Here is a 17,550-nt window from a genome sequence, read left to right on the forward strand (position 1 = left end):
TATTTGGAAATATGGCTTCTGGCAGGTCTAAGGGTGATTTATCTCATTTCTTTCTAGTTTTCTGTATGGATAATTGCTGCATAATGTGTTCTCTTTATAATGGAAACAGCTGCTCTATAGACAGAAAAGTCTATTAGGCAATATTACTTTTCATCGCAGCCAGGGAGGAACCTGATAATTAATATCCAATGAAATCCATGGCTTTTAGGAAAGAACAACAAAAAAAAAAACCCTTTAATCAGCCACAAAAATACTTTCAGTCAGGCTAGAGCAGAAGAAGGAAGAAGCGCACATACCAAATAAGGAACGTGGGCTCGTTTTTTTTCTATAAATAGACTTTTGGATAAGTCTATTTATAGACTTATAAATAGAAAAAACATGTATATAAATATGTTTGGAACGGCAAAAGACATGAACTTCCCATTAAAAGAATATTTTTAAAGCTGTTAATTATATTAAAAATGCTGTTCTAGGACAAGAATAATACACACATACGTGATACAGATTTATTTATAAAATATGTATATTAAATTTATATTTATTTTATAAAAATAAATGTATATTTCATTTTTAAATGTCCAGAAATAAATGCAAAAGCATACACAGGGCCAAAAATAGCCATGATGAGTGATTTAAAGGTCTAGAAATCCTACTGAAAACCACTTTCCAGGAAAAGCTTCTGATAAATTCTAAACTTGCTTTGCTGATAATTTCATCTCCCAGATGCCAGTCAATTGGAAATCAGTGGTTGCGGTGAAAGACCGAGACCTTTGGGAGATGAGATGATGCTAGCCCTGGGGGAATGCTGGGTGCCTGCAGCAAGATTTTCAGAAATGGGCTGGTTGAAATTTAACCCAAATAGGAAGCTGGTTGAAGATTGAGGAATATGTCATAGAAGCCACAAACTGGAAGAGCTTTGAGTCTCCCAAGGGACCTGGATGAGAACTAGCAATCCTCAGGCCCAGGGTGCTCCCTCCATTCCTCTGAGCTGCCTGGTTTCACATCTGTTCTCCTAAACGCCAGGGATTCGGGTGGAAGTGAGATGCTCCCAGGAGGTGCTCCCAGGGGAAACTGGTGAAGGGGTGTGGGAATGGGGAGCTCGGGAGTGTCAATGAGACCTCAGGGTGTGTGCTGCCTCAAGCAATGGAGCTGGACCTTTTCTCTTGCACACGAGCCAACTGAGGGTCACAGCCATGGGTAGGGGTGGGGCTGGAGGTAATGGGGAGAAGAGAAAACTCCTGGGGGCTTCTCGCTGTCCATATGGGTGGGATGCCTGCAACACCCAAAGGCAATCTTCAGAAAGTCACTGGCGAGGGCCATGAATGACAGAGTTTGCAGAAACTGGGCTGTAAGCATGCACAGAGCTGGTGAACGAGAGCCGAGGAGATCTAGGCAGGGCAGCAGCTCTGTCTGCTAGGGCAACCCTGCTTCCTTCTCTCCGTCTGCTTTGTTCTTCTCTGTCTCTGAAAACCAACTTCCTCTGCTACCTGCATGCATCTGGGCTTGCTTGCCTTTTTTTTTTTTTTTTTTTTTTTTTTTTTTGAGAGTCTCATTTTTTTGCCCGGGCTGGAGTGCACTGGTGCAATCTTGGCTCACTGCAACCTCCACCACCACGCCCAGTTAATTTTTGTATTTTTAGTAGAGATGAGGTTTCTCATGTAAATTCCTTGAAGAGATAGACTAATAGACTCTGAGTCAAGGTACATATTCCCAGGAAAGAAAATCTACTGGCTTGATTTGAACCAGATGTCTTTGCCCCAGTTCAACACCCTACTGTGACCAAGAAGCCAACGGTAGTTGCTAGAGCAACCATTGAGCCATCGAGTGCAGGGTTTCAGTGCGTGTGCGTGCGTGTGAGCGAGCGTGCGTGCGCATGTGCGTGTGCGTGCGTGTGTGTGCGCGGGCGCGTGTATGTGCGTGTGCGTGCGTGTGTGTGCGTGTGCGTGTGCATGTGCGCGCGTGTGTGTGCACGTGTGCACGTGTGTGCGTGTGCTTGTGCGTGTGTGTGTGTTGCTATATCTGGGCAGAGGAATGGGCAAAACAACAGATCCTCAGAAAGCACCAGAATAGGCCTGGCCTGGTCCACTTGGAATTGGATCCCCTGCTCTGGGTTCAGGGAAGCAGATGTCAAAAATGTCCATGGGAGGCCAGGTGGTCAAAAATGTCCACGGTGGCTCACGCCTGTAATCTCAGCACTTTGGGAGACCGAGGCAGGCAGATAACCTGAGTTCGGGAGTTTGAGACCAGCCTGGCCAACATGGAGAAACCCCATCTCTACTAAAAATGCAAAACATTAGCCCGGCATGGTGGCGCATGCCTGTAAGCCCAGCTACTCGGGAGGCTAAGGTAGGAGAATCACTTGAACCTGGGAGGTGGAGGTTGAGGTGAGCCAAGATCTCACCATTGCACTCCAGGCTGGGCAACAAGAGTGAAACTCCATCTCAAAATAAATAAATAAATAAAAAGTCTGGCCAGGCGCGGTGGCTCACGCCTGTAATCCCAGCACTTTGGGAGGCCAAGGCGGGCGGATCACAAGGTCAGGAGATCGAGACCATCGTGGCGAACACGGTGAAACCCTGTCTCTACTAAAAATACAAAAAAATTAGCCAGGCGATATGGCGGGTGCCTGTAGTCCCAGCTACTCGGGAGGCTGAGGCAGGAGAATGGCGTGAACCCGGGAGGCGGAGCTTGCAGTGAGCCGAGGTAGCACCACTGCACTCCAGCCTGGGCAACAGAGCGAGACTCCGTCTCAAAAAAAAAAAAAAAAAAGTCCAGGGAAAAGAAAAAGATCTCACTCCACTCCAAAGCTTAGTTGGCTCAAAAGGCACAAAGGCTTCACAAAAGCAAAATTCTGAAGAATCCATGATAAAATGACAAGCGGGCCGGGCGCGGTGGCTCAAGCCTGTAATCCCAGCGCTTTGGGAGGCCGAGACGGGCGGATCACGAGGTCAGAAGATCGAGACCATCCTGGCTAACATGGTGAAACCCCGTCTCTACTAAAAAATACAAAAAACTAGCCGGGTGAGGTGGCGGGCGCCTGTAGTCCCAGCTACTCGGGAGGCTGAGGCTGGCGTAAACCCGGGAGGCGGAGCTTGCAGTGAGCTGAGATCCGGCCACTGCACTTCAGCCCGGGCGACAGAGCGAGACTCCGTCTCAAAAAAAAAAAAAAAAAAAAAGACAAGCGATGCTCTTTTTTGAAAAAGAAATGGGAAGTTATCTAAAGACAGCAGGGTCATGCATGGGTGACACCACCAAGGACAGATGATAAACAATGGTGTACACAGAAGGAGGCACACAGAATCAAGTAAACAATGGTTATAGAACTGAACAAATAGTCCTGAGAACCCAAAGAACAAAATATTCAAGAGCTTATAAAAATAGATATATTTGAATAAGAAGAATGAAGAGGTTACTCGCTGCTCACGCCTGAGGATCATGTTCAGTGGTGAGTGTGGGGAAGCGGGCCTTAGCAGGCATATTGTTCAGTGGAAAAGGCAGTTTCTTTTTTTTTTTTTTTTCTTTGAGATGGAGTTTCGCTCTTGTTGCCCAGGCTCGAGTGCAGTGGTGCAATCTCAGCTCCCTGCAACCTCCGCCTCCCGGGTTCAAGCAATTCTCCTGCCTCAGCCTCCTGAGTACCTGCGATTACAGGCGCCCACCACCATGCCCAGCTAATTTTTGTATTTTTGGTAGAGACAGGGTTTCACCATGTTGGCCAGGCTGGTCTCAAACTCCTGACTTCAGGTGATCTGCCCACCTCGGCCTCCCAAAGTGTTGGGATTACAGGCATGAGCCACCACGCCCAGCCCGCCAGTGGAATGTTTGGTATACATGATTACACTTCTATTTATCCATTATCAATGAAGGGGTCTGGGTGTTAGATTTATTGGCTTTTTCTTCTCTAGGCCATTTTTTTTTTTTTTTTTTTTTTTTTTGAGACGGAGTCTCACTCTGTCGCTCAGGCTGGAGTGCAGTGGCCGGATCTCAGCTCACTGCAAGCTCTGCCTCCCGGGTTTATGCCATTCTCCTGCCTCAGCCTCCCGAGTAGCTGGGACTACAGGCGCCCGCCACCTCGCCTGGCTAGTTTTTTGTATTTTTTAGTAGAGACGGGGTTTCACCGTGTTAGCCAGGATGGTCTCGATCTCCTGACCTCATGATCCGCCCGTCTCGGCCTCCCAAAGTGCTGGGATTACAGGCTTGGGCCACCGCGCCCGGCCCTCTTGGCCATCTTTTCTCTATTTTTGTAAAAGACTTCCAAGCTTTCAAGCAAGCCAGTAGATTCTCCCTCTTGGGAATGTGAAAGTGGGACCCAGAGTCTAACAATCTAGCTCTTCCAGGAATTTACGTGAGTAGAAACTTCCACTGTGTGTATAATGAGAGTAAAGGTAGGCAATGAGAGAAAAAAGTAGAAGTATTTCATTTCAATTTAATTTTTTTAAATAAAAATGTTCCAACTAGAATGAAGAGAACACACATCCTTAAGAGGGCATAAAGTCCTAGATAGAGTTCACAAGACAAGATCTGGATGTTTTAAATGACGTCAGGCACGGTGGCTCACGCTTGTAATCCCAACACTTTGGGAGGCTGAGGTGGACAGATCACTTGAGATCGAGACCATCCTGGCCAACATGGTGAAACCCTGTCTCTACAAAAGTACAAAAATAAGCTGGGTGCGGTGGCACGTGTCTATAGTCCCAGCTACTCGGGAGGCTGAGACACGAGAATCGCTTGAACCTAGGAGGTGGAGGCTGCAGGGAACCGAGATAGCACCAGTGCACTCCAGCCTGAGCAAGACCTTGTCTCAAATAAATATATAAATAAATAAATAATAGGTATTTTAAATGAGTTTAAGACTACAGGCCCAAGCAGATTATACCCCCAGAGTCCTGCAAAAACTCTAAAATCATCTCTGGAACCACTGCTAGAAAACTAGACAAACTCAGGAAAGCTCCAAAGGGTGAAAGCTGGATCAGTGAATAGATGTTAAAGATGCCTTCAATGGGAGCTGTTTAGAAAGGCCCTGGGAGGCAGCTGTTTCTGTGCCCAGACCTGTTCAAGCAGGAGCTTGGGTGACTGCCGTGGGAGGGATCTTGTGATGCGTATCTTCCATGAATAGAGGAAGGGACCAGATCAGGATTCTCAAAGAAAGATCGGGGCTCATCAGTGGACCACAAAGTTCCCCTAAAGGACCTAAAACTGATTTAAAAACTCATATCCTCTCTTTTATTATTATTATTATTGTTATGAGAGACAGGTACTCACTCTGTCACCCAGGCTGCAGTGCAGTGGCATGATCATAGTTCACAGAAACCTGGAACGACTGAGCTCAAGCAATCCTTCCATCTCAGCCTCCTAAGTAGCTGCGACTACAAATGTGAGCCACCATGCTAGGCTGGTTTTTATTTTATTTTTTGTGGAGGCAGGGTCTCACTACATTGCCCAGGCTAGTCTTGACCTCTGGGCCTCAATTGATCCTCCCACCGCGGCCTTCCAAAGCACTGGGATTATAGGCATGACCCACTGCACCCAGCCCTCTCTCAATTGTTCTCCATGATTAATGCGCAAGCCATACGTTTTCACTTTACAAACAGGATCACTTATGATCTGTGACAGGGCCATTTCTCGGAATAATTTTTCCAACGCTCCTCCTCTCCATCCCAAAATAGACAGGACCTGTGTGCTCCCCCATGTCCCCCACATAATCCTGTGCCTCAGAGGAAATTTGGGCTACTCTGATAAGGTGAAATTGCTTTTAAAATGCTTTTTCCCTGGGCTTTATTTTTCTGAAATTGGAGTTCACGAAGAAGAGAATGTGCTCCTCTTTTGAGGACACCAATGAGAGAGAAGCATTTTGCCTTTGAGGCAAGAAAAGGCAGCAGGAGGGATTCCTTCCAGCCAGTGGGCTTTGCTCTCTGCTTCTCCCAGGTTGTGAAGATTTCAGAGAGGCTGACTTGGTGAGCAGGGCCCCAACCGTAAGGCTCCCGGCCTCAAGGAAGCAGAGACCAACTAGACTGAAAGAAACCTTGGCGAGTATTAAAAATGAAGATAAGGCTGGGTATGGTGCCTCACGCCTGTAATCCCAACACTTTGGGAGGCAGAAGCAGGAGGTCAGGAGTTCGAGACCAGCCTGGCCAACATGGTGAAACCCCATCTCTACTAAAAATACAAAAATTAGCCAGGCACGGTGGTGTGGGCCTGTCATCCCAGCTACTCAGGAGGCTGAGGTAAGAGAATCGCTTGAATCCGGGAGGGAGAAGTTGCAGTGAACCGAGATTGTACCACTGCACTCCAGCCTGGGCAACAGACTGAGACTCCTTGTCAAAATAAAAGTAAAATAAAATAAAATTAGCCGGACATGGTGGCATGCACCTCTAGTCCCTGCTACTCAAGAGGCTGAGGTGGGAGGATTGCCTAAGCTCGGGAGGTCAAGGCTGCGGTGGGCCACTTTACTCCAGCCTGGGCAAGAAAAAGGGACCCCATCTAAAAAAAAAAAAAGAGAGAGAGTGAAGATAAAGAGAACACAAAACATAGGATGGTGTCTTGCCTGTTTTAGGCACCACAGAGAATGTCCAACTTCTGTTGAGAGCTGGGAAGAGAAGAGACCTTAACACCAATAACAATGTAATTTTCTCCCAGCCTAGGAGGCTGAGGAGTTGAAAGATTTAGTTTGATATAATGAAAACAAAGAAATTGATACTTTATGTACACTTTGAGTTTGTGAGTCAAGATGCATACCTTCCACAGCTACTAAGCATGCTACAGTTACTGGTACTAGGGTTAGAAGTGACTAGAATTAACAGAGGATTCCTTTTTTTTTTTTTTTTTAGACGAAATCTTCCACTGTTGCCTGGGTTGGAGTTCAATGGTGTGATCTCAGCTCCCTGCAACCTCCGCCTCCAGGGTTCAAGCAATTCTCCTGCCTCAGCCTCTCGAGTAGCTGGGACTATAGGTGTGCGCCACCATGACTGGCTAATTTTCTATATTTTTGGTAGAGATGGGCTTTCACGATGTTGGCCAGGCTGGTTTCAAACTCTTGACCTCATGATCCACCCGCCTCAGCCTCCCACAATGCTGGGATTACAGGCGTGAGTCACTGCGCCTGGCGGATTCTAAGCCGGGTAATTTGCCGAAGTCTAACTGGCAGCTTGAAGTTCTTGGTGACTTGGCTGCCCTTGTGCATCCTTGGATTGTTGGGATCCTGCAGTTCGGGGAAAGGATGCTGTTTATCTGGACATTAATGATGCTGTCTCCAATTGCTGCTACTCCAGTCCTGCTTCATTTTATTGATGAATACTCTTAGTTTAGTGTCATTTCAATGTAGTTCATCATCGGTTCCGTGACTACTAATTTCCATTACTATCACTGTTTATTTTTATGTTCAGATTGCCACCATGTTTGACCACTGGGGACACCTTCAAGTTGGTTCCACTGTCTGTTTGATACTCTCCATCAGCCTTGGAGCTACTGTCTATCTAATATGTTTCAGGGTCATTTTGTACTTCCCCTGCCCCAGCCCTAGAGCCAGCCATTTCTAAAAAGAGCCCTGGTTTATCTTAGTAGAGAATGGTATTTAGAAACCAAGATCCAGTTCTAAGCATGCTCATTCTTCCTGGTGTGTCATTGCTTCTAGGCCCTTTCAGCAGATAGAGCTGGGAAATGGTGTGTGTGTGTGTGCGTGAACATATATACGTAGGTCTGTCTCTATCTCTATTAATCCATAGAAAACCATGAGTTCACATGGATACATCCAACACCACAGGGTACATTCTAGTCTTCACTCTGTCCATATTTATTTATTTATTTATTTTTTGAGACGGAGTCTCACTCTGTCACCCAGGCTAGAGTGCAGTGGCCGGATCTCAGCTCACTGCAAGCTCCGCCTCCCGGGTTTACACCATTCTCCTGCCTCAGCCTCCCGAGTAGCTGGGACTATAGGCGCCCACCACCTCGCCCGGCTAGTTTTTTGTATTTTTTAGTAGAGACGGGGTTTCACTGTGTTAGCCAGGATGGTCTCGATCTCCTGACCTCGTGATCTGCCCGTCTCGCTCTGTATTTATAATGCCCTTTTACAAGAGCAAGAAGCGTAGTTCTCATTATCCTAAATACACACTATTCATCTGCTAGAGACTTGAGGACACAGAAAATACTCCCAGAGGTAAGTTTTACCACTGCGAGAAGTGCGTCTACTACCTAGAGTTAACTATATAGCTCTTTTTCTAAGGTAAAATTTACACACATATATACAGAAAGAGACAGAGTGCACATACAATTTCTTATATATATGCTCTCTCTCTCTATATATATATATATATATAAAGAAATAAAGAGAGCCTACAATTCAATGAATTTTGATGAGTGCATAAACCATACAGTCCACATACTTATTAAAATATGGGCAATTCCTATCATCTCAGAAAGTTCTCTCATACTTCTTTGCAGTTAATCCCTGTACTCTACCAGAGACAGCCACTGCTCTAATCACCTCCCCTTCAATGGATTAGTTTTGCCTGCTCTTTTTTTTTTTTGAGATGGAGTCTTGCTGTATTGCCCAGGCTGGAGTGCATGCAGTGATACAATCTCAGCTCACTGCAACCTCTGTCCCCTGAGTTCACGCCATTCTCCTGCCTCGGTCTCCTGAGTAGCTGGGACTACAGGCGCTCACCACCATGCCCAGCTAATGTTTGTATTTTTAGTAGAGATGGGGTTTCACCATGTTGGCCAGGCTGGTCTTGAACTCCTGACCTCAGATGATTCACCCACTTTGGCATCCCAAAGTTCTGGGATTACAAGCGTTAGCCACCATGCCTGGCCTGCTCTTTTTTTTTTTTTTTTTTTTTTTTTGAAACAAGGTTTTCCTCTGTTACCCAGGCTGGAGTGCAGTGGTGCAATCTTGGCTCACTGCAGCCTCAACTTCCTGGACTCAAGCAATGCCCCAACTTCAGCCTCCCAAGTAGCTGGGACTACAGGTGCGTGCCACCATGCCCAGCTAATTTTTCTATTAGAGATATTAGAGATGGGGTTTTGCCATGTTGCCCAGGCTGGTCTTGAACTCCTGAGCTCAAGTGACCTGCCCACCTCAGCCTCCCAAAGTGCTGGGATTACAGGTGTGAGCCACCATGTCCGGCCTGCCTGTTCTTTAACTTCTGTAAGTGGAATCTTGTAGGCCGGGTACAGTGACTCATGCCTGTAATCCCAGCACTTTGGGAGGCTGAAGCTGGAGGATCACTTGAGGCCAGGAGTCTGATAGCAGCTTGGGCAACATAGCAAGACCCTGTATCATGTTGTTGCATGTATCAGTCGTCCATTCTTCTTTGTGGCTGAGCAGGATTTCAGTGGACAGATATACCACAATTTGTTTATGCATTCTCCTGTTGATGGACTTCAGGATTGTTTCCAGGTTGGGGCTATTGTGAATAAAGCTGCTATGGACATTCTTAGCAAATAGGAGAAAAAAATAGCAATTGTACTGAACTGTTTTTTTTTTAAGGCAAGGTCTCCCTCTGTCACCCAGGCTGGAGTGCAGTGGCATTATCTCAGCTCACTATAACCTCTGCCTCTCAGGTTCAAGCAATTCTCCTGCCTCAGCCTCACTAGTAGCTGGAACTACAGGCACATGACACCATGCCCAGTTAATTTTTGTATTTTAGTAGAGATGGGGTTTTACCATGTTGGGCAGGCTGGTCTCGAACTCCTGACCTCAGATGATCCGCCCACCTTGACTTTCCAAAGTGCTGAGGTTACAGGTGTGAGCCACCACGCCTGGCCTATATCAAACATTTTTACTGCTGCAGCTCCTCTTCTCAGTCCACCACTGTCTCCAAGCATTGGCCCAGCAGCAGGTGTAATCTGAACGCACCTCACCTCAGCTGCCTCACATAGCTAGACTTCTCCAGCTCTGCAGTGTGGTATCCATGCATATGGAAACGTAAAGCTAGTGGATAAATGCTTCCCCTTCTACCTCTAGGGTGGACAATTCTAGAGCCTGTTCTACATGGCCCATCAGAAGGCTCCAGAAGGATTGAGCCCCCACTTGCCCGTGTGCCAACTGACTCATCACGCACCTGACATTGGCTTCCCTCCTCCACATTGCATAATCCCTTACTTCTGTTCTTTAGGATCACTAGTCCAAATAAACACCCATATACAAGCCCTTGTCCCAGGCTCTGCCTCTGGGAGGAACGCAACATAAGACAGCAGCTCCAGCAAATTATTTAGATGCATTCAGTCAAATGGCAGAGGTAAAACCTAACAGTGTTAAAGAATAACTATATTACCCTGCTCTCCTCTAACTTGGAGGTCTCTCTCTGTCTCTCTCTGTCTGTCTCTCTTTCTCTTTCTCTCCCTCCCTCCCTCCCTCTCTCCCTCTCATCATCACCTATAAGATGCATTTCAATTTCAGAAATGTTAAAATCTAAAATACCACGCGTCTTCCGTTCAAGTACATATTGTTGTCTGCTCATTTAATATCTGTCTGCGTCACTCTTGTCATTTTCACCAGGACAGAGATGGAGTCTGACTCAAACATTAATAAACACATCATAGGTGTGCAGTAAATATTTGCGAATAAGAGAATAAGAGACAGCAAGGAGAAGAGAAACTGACAAATTCTTTCCCACTTTGGAATTGGTTTTGGAAGAAGAACTTTAAGGGGTAGATAATTAATAAAAGATGTGAAGAGGAAAGGAAATCAGATGGAATCCCCAGGGAACGGAATGAATAAAGAGAAGATTCATGAAGAGTAAGGCTGGTACCAAGAAATAGCTTAACCACCTGGATACCCAGGCCAGAGGTTTCCTTTGGAGGCCCTCCTTCGCTGGCCGGTGAGGGAGGAGAGCTAGCAACCTCAGCAGAAGGCGATACTGGCCCTAATCCCCTTCCCAGTATTTAAGAGAAAAAATAGGCTCAAAATGATTATTCGAATAACCACACTTCCTAAACCGTAACCACAGCAGCTTACAGCAACTTTTCCATAAATCCTCTCCATGCTGCTTTTGTGATCCAAAAAATTCTATTTCTCAATTCCCAGCAACAGCACTTCCTATATAACAAGTTTGGATTTCACACATTAAGACGATTACTGTGGATTAATAGAACAATAGCAGGATCAAAAATGCCATGATAGTTAGACCCAGGGTCATTTGCAAACAGAAACAGGTTTGGAGGCATCCGAAGAGTGGTCCTGACGTCTCTGTCTCTTTCTGGAGCATCCTGTCAGCTCCCTAAGTGAGGACCTTGGATAGACCATAAATGCTTCGTGTGAGGGACTAAGGAGGGATTGTGTAGTAACAACAAATAGTAACGACAAAGATGAGTAGAGAGTAGTTTAGGAAAATGAACAGGTTTCCCCCTCTTGTCCTCGTTAACAAATCATAGACAGGCTGGGCGCAGTGGCTCATGCCTATAATCCCAGCACTTTGGGAGGCCGAAGCAGGAGAATGACCAGAGGTCAGGAGTTCAAGACCAGCCTGGCTAACATGGTGAAACCCCATTTCTACTAAAATACAAAAAAAATTAGCCGGGCGTGGTGGTGGGCACCTGTAATCCCAGCTACTCGGGAGGCTGAGGCAGCAGAATCGCTTCAACCAGGGAGGTAGAGGTTGCAGTGAGCTGAGATGGCAACATTGCACTCCCGCCTGGACAAGCGTGGAAACTCTGGCTGAAAGAAAGAAAAGAAAGAGAAGAAAGAGGGAGAGGGGGAGAGAGAGAGAGAGGGGAAGAGAGAGAGAGAGAGAGAGAGAGAGAGAGAAGGAAAGAAAAGAAAGGAAAAGAAAGAGAAAAGAAAGGAAAGAAAGGAAAGAAAAAAGAAAGAGAAGAGAAGAGAAAAGAAAGAAGAAAGAAAGAAATCATAGCTGGATTTGCATTAGAGAGTTTAGACTGGATTTTAAAAAGTAGTCTAGCGTTCTTGTCCCATCTCAGAGAAATAGCAGTGATTTCTGTTTACCAGGATGAAAAAATGTCTTCTTTGGAAAATGCTGTAAGGTTAATAGATAAAGGCAGTGTTGTTTCATGCCTTTTTTTTTTTTTTTTTTTTTTTTTTGAGACAGAGTCTCGCTCTGTCACCCAGGCTAGAGAATAGTGACATGATCTCAGCTCACTGCAACCTCTGCCTCCCGGGTTCAAGTGATTCTCCTGTCTCAGCCTCCCAAGTAGCTGGGACTATAGGTGTGCACCACCATGCCCGGCTAATTTCTGTATTTTTAATAGAGATGCGGTTTCACTATGTTGGCCAGGCTGGTCTCAAATTCCTGACCTCAGGTGATCTGCCCACTTCAGCCTCCCAAAGTGCTGGGGTTACACGTGTGAGCCACTGCACCTGGCCTATGCTTGATGTTTTAAGTAGAGTTTTAACCTTTCTATTCCATCCAGAAAACTACTAGGCATTAGGCTTGTATACCTCAGTAACAGACCAGCCAGGGGCCAATTGGATTTACTGGTTCAGAAATCTTACCATCCCTCATGTCACTGCTATGTGGGGTGGGGACAGTGGGGCTCCCACTTAACCAGCAAAAGAGCAGCTCGTGAGCTGCAGATGCCTCTGTTCTCCTGTGCAGATTCAGTGAGACAGAAATGTGAACCTGGCCAAAGAGCAGGGCGGGGAGGCTGGCTGTGTCCTGACTTGGGTGTGAGCTGGTTATACAAAAGATAGCCCCAAAATGCCAGTCAAGGGAGCGCTGGATTAGTTCCCCACGGTTTGCCAGTGTTCAATACTGGAGCTAGCCCCTGTCCTACCTTTGAAGATGCATCTCTCAGAAACGCTCAGAAATGCATCCTTCTGTGCAATCCCAATCAAAATTCCAGCAGGCTTTTTCACAGAACTTGACAAGACGCTTTTTCTTTTGTTTTTTTTTTTTTTGAGATGGAGTCTCGCTCAGTCACCCAATCTGGAGTGCGGTGGTGCGATCTCTGCCACTGCAACCTCCGCCTCCCAGATTCGAGCGATTCTCCTGCCTCAGCCTCCTGAGTAGCTGGGACTATTGGCATGCACCACCACACCAGGCTAATTTTTGTATTTTTAGTAGAGATAGGGTTTCACCATGTTGCCCAGGCTGCTCTTGAACTCCTGGCCTCATGTGATCCGCCTGCGTTGGTGGTTTGCAAAGTGATGTTTATTTTATTTATTTATTTATTTATTTTTTTGAGACGGAGTCTCGCTCTGTCGCTCGGGCTGGAGTGCAGTGGCCGGATCTCAGCTCACTGCAAGCTCTGCCTCCCAGGTTTACACCATTCTCCTGCCTCAGCCTCCCGAGTAGCTGGGACTACAGGCGCCCGCCACCTCGCCCGGCTAGTTTTTTGTATTTTTTAGTAGAGACGGGGTTTCACCGTGTTAGCCAGGATGGTCTCGATCTCCTGACCTCGTGATCTGCCCGTCTCGGCCTCCCAAAGTGCTGGGATTACAGGCTTGAGCCACCGTGCCCGGCCTACAAAGTGATGTTTATAAAGTGCTGGGATTACAGGCTTGAGCCACCACCCCCAGCCGACAAGCCACTTTTGAAATCCATATAGAAATACAAAGGACCTTGAGTAGCCAAAGCAACTTTGACAAAGTTGGAAGGTTATTACGACTTGATGTCAAGACTTATTAAATCCTGCAGTCATCAAGACAATGTGGGATTGGTATAAAGATGGACAAATAGACCGAAGGAGCAGAATAGAGTGCCCAGAAATAGACCACACCTGTACGAACAACTGATTTTCAACGAAGATTCAGAAAACAATTTAGATGTGCACATGGGCCTGGTGATACCACGGTGGAACAAGGGCCCAGTTTCTCCGACGTTGCACGCCTCGTGGTGTGGTGTATGGCTGTGGCCACCTCCTACATTTGCGTCTACAACCACCAATCTTTTCAAAAGAAATAATTCCAGATTGATGGATGAAATTTTAAAACAACAGCAAAAATTCTGGGCCTAGATTGTTCAAAATACTCACCAGAGTTTGCAAATAGTAACGACAAAGATGATCAAGTTCTAAATTGCCATTTGGCGGTGAAGGTGCTGTCCCCAGTAGATGGAAAAGCAGATATTCTGAGAGCTGCTCAGGACGTTTTCCAGTTAGTAGCCCAGAAGCGAAAGCGACCCCCACAGATTTGGATGTAGCTATGTTAGGCAGTTTACTTAGTTCAATTGGTTCTCCTGATCCTGATTTAGTATTGAAGTTTGGTCTTGTGGACAGCACATTAAACTTTCTTCCCCGGCACATCAGATTGTCTGAGATTGTCTCTTTGCCTTCCTACTTAAACATCAATTCTGAGGACTTTTTCTCTGCCCTTCATCAGTATGCAGCCTGTGACCAGCGTATGGAAAAGCAGTGGTCATTTGTGGCATAATTGGATTTTAGGCTTTTAAAGAAAAGGACCCAAGTGACTCTGATGTTTACAAAGCACCTATGAAACCCTATACACACCTAGTCCATAATCCTCATGATTTATCAATAAACACAAGTGTCTGACTTGAGAGAAGGTGTGTATGTGTGTCTTTGTGTGCGTGTGTGAGCGCACGTATGTGCACGTTTGTATGTATGGAAATAAACTTATGCATGGGGACATATTGGAGAAGGAAATACATAGACCTAGAACTTTGAGCAAGTAGCAGCAATGTTTTAGGAACTGAAATGTCACACTTAAAGTCTTCAGCCCCGACAACTTCCCTGTTTTTGTGCGGAGAAGGGGGCCTGATTACAGCTGCTCTAGTTGTGTCTAGGGGGAGGGGAATAATTTTTGTTCAGTCCTTCTTAGTGACCAAACTTTAATTTTTTGAGATTGGATATTTACTTGTTGAATTGAAGGATTCTGTGGGGTTTTTGTTTGTTTGTTTGTTTGTCTGTCTCGTTGTTTTTGAGACAGAGTCTCACTCTGTCGCTCAGGCTGGAGTGCAATGGCACGATCTCGGCTCACTGCAACGCCCATCTCTCAGGTTCAAGTGATTCTCCTGCCTCAGCCTCCTGAGTAGCTGGGATTACAGGCACCCGCCACCACACCCGGCTAATTTTTGTATTTTTAGTAGACACAGGGTTTCACCACATTGGTCAGGCTGGTCTCGATCTCCTGACCTTGTGATCTGCCCACCTCGGCCTCCCAAAGTGCTGGGATTACAGGCGTGAGCCACCACGCCCGGCCGCATTCTGCGTTGAAAGGAGCTCCAGAGGAATGAAGTTCTGTGTTGCTCCCATGTTAAAAACTTCCTCACCTTCAGAGCAGAAGGAATACAGATCTTCAGATATCAGGCCATTTTCTTCTCTTCATTATGGTCAAACAGTGTGACTTGAGAGTGTTGCTCTGGTGTCTGTGTTCCAGACTGTGAAGATCATTTGAAAATAACTCTTACTACATTGAAATGCAGAATTTTAAAAAGTTAAATATCAGATTAGGCAGTCAAAAAAACAAACAAGCATAAAAGGTGAATACGTTGTAATCTTCGGAGTAAAGGTGGGCACTGCTATAAAAGGAAGAAGATTTAGATTTTCTTTTTTGTTTGGTGAGCAGTATGCTATGTTATACCCAAAGTTGATTTTAAAAATATTTTCGGGCCGGGCGCGGTGGCTCAAGCCTGTAATCCCAGCACTTTGGGAGGCCGAGATGGGCGGATCACGAGGTCAGGAGATCGAGACCATCCTGGCTAAGACGGTGAAACCCCGTCTCTACTAAAAAATACAAAAAAACTAGCCGGGCGACGAGGCGGGCGCCTGTAGTCCCAGCTACTCGGGAGGCTGAGGCAGGAGAATGGTGCAAACCTGGGAGGCGGAGCTTGCAGTGAGCTGAGATCCGGCCACTGCGCTCCAGCCTGGGTGACAGAGCCAGACTCCGTCTCAAAAAAAAAAAAAAAAAAAAAATATTTTCATCTGGCTGGTGTGGTGGCTCACACCTGTAATCCCAGCACTTTGGGGGCCAAGGTGGGTGGATCACTAGAGGTCAGGAGTTCGAGACTAGCCTGGCCAATGTGGTGAAACCCTGTCTCTACTAAAAATATAAAAATTAGCCAGGCTTGGTGGCAAACACCTGCAACCCCAGCTACTTGTGGGGCTGAGAGGCGAGAATAGCTCGAACCAGGGAGTTGGAGGTTGCATTGAGCTGAGATCGTGCCACTGCACTCACGCCTGGGCAACAGAGCGAGACTCCATCTTCAAAAAAAAAAAAAAAATTCCATCAACGAACCTCTTTCTGTTTGGAATAGCACATTTTAGGGCCATGGTTAATACCTGGGATTTTACTCAGTAAATCCTGATGGTTACTGTGCATCAAAGGTCTTTAAGTAGGATTGAAGGCCTATGTGGAGAATAAAAGATTACCAAAGTCTATAAAAACAATTTAATTTTACGTGTTCTCTTTTATGACATAGAACAGCACTGGTTCTGTTATTTTTAAAATGAGTAATTGATTTATTGATAAGTGTTTAATATTTCTTAAGTCACTACTGATTCTTAGAAACCATTCTTTTTTTTTTTTTTTTTTTGACATAATATTCACAATTTATTTTTAAAAACTCAATGAATTTTGGATTTTTTTTTTTTTTTTTTTTTTTTTTTATTATACTTTAAGTTCTAGGGTACATGTGCATAACGTGCAGGTTTGTTACATATGTAAACTTATGCCATGTTGGTGTGCTGCACCCATCAACTCGTCAGCACCCATCAATTCATCATTTATATCATGTATAACTCCCCAATGCAATCCCTCCCTCCTCCCCCCTCCCCCCTCCCCATGATAGACCCCAGTGTGTGATGTTCCCCTTCCCGAGTCCAAGTGATCTCATTGTTCAGTTCCCACCTATGAGTGAGAACATGCGGTGTTTGGTTTTCTCTTCTTGTGATAGTTTGCTAAGAATGATGGTTTCCAGCTGCATCCATGTCCCTACAAAGGACGCAAACTCATCCTTTTTTATGGCTGCATAGTATTCCATGGTGTATATGTGCCACATTTTCTTAATCCAGTCTGTCACAGATGGACATTTGGGTTGATTCCAAGTCTTTGCTATTGTGAATAGTGCCGCAATAAACATACGTGTACATGTGTCTTTGTAGTAGACTAATTTATAATCCTTTGGGTATATACCCAGTAGTGGGATGGCTGGGTCATATGGTACATCTAGTTCTAGATCCTTGAGGAATTGCCATACTGTTTTCCATAATGGTTGAACTAGTTTACAATCCCACCAACAGTGTAAAAGTGTTCCTATTTCTCCACATCCTCTCCAACACCTGTTGTTTCCTGACTTCTTAATGATTGCCATTCTAACTGGTGTGAGATGGTATCTCATTGTGGTTTTGATTTGCATTTCTCTGATGGCCAGTGATGATGAGCATTTTTTCATGTGTCTGTTGGCTGTTTGAATATCTTCTTTTGAGAAATGTCTGTTCATATCCTTTCCCCACTTTTTGATGGGGTTGTTTGTTTTTTTCTCGTATATTTGTTTGAGTTCTTTGTAGATTCTGGATATTAGCCCTTTGTCAGATGAGTAGGTTGCAAAAATTTTCTCCCATTCTGTAGGTTGCCTGTTCACTCTGATGGTAGTTTCTTTTGCTGTGCAAAAGCTCTTTAGTTTAATTAGATCCCATTTG

General features: G+C 45.5%; 1 pseudogene; it reads left to right on the top strand.

Moving 5' to 3' along the window:
• Positions 1-10,728: 10,728 nt before the first annotated feature.
• Positions 10,729-14,323, top strand: LOC104666462 (annotated as a pseudogene).
• Positions 14,324-17,550: the final 3,227 nt, after the last annotated feature.

The sequence above is a fragment of the Rhinopithecus roxellana genome, chromosome 18 (assembly GCF_007565055.1).
Source record: "Rhinopithecus roxellana isolate Shanxi Qingling chromosome 18, ASM756505v1, whole genome shotgun sequence".
In the NCBI taxonomy this organism is placed as follows: Eukaryota; Metazoa; Chordata; class Mammalia; order Primates; family Cercopithecidae; genus Rhinopithecus; species Rhinopithecus roxellana.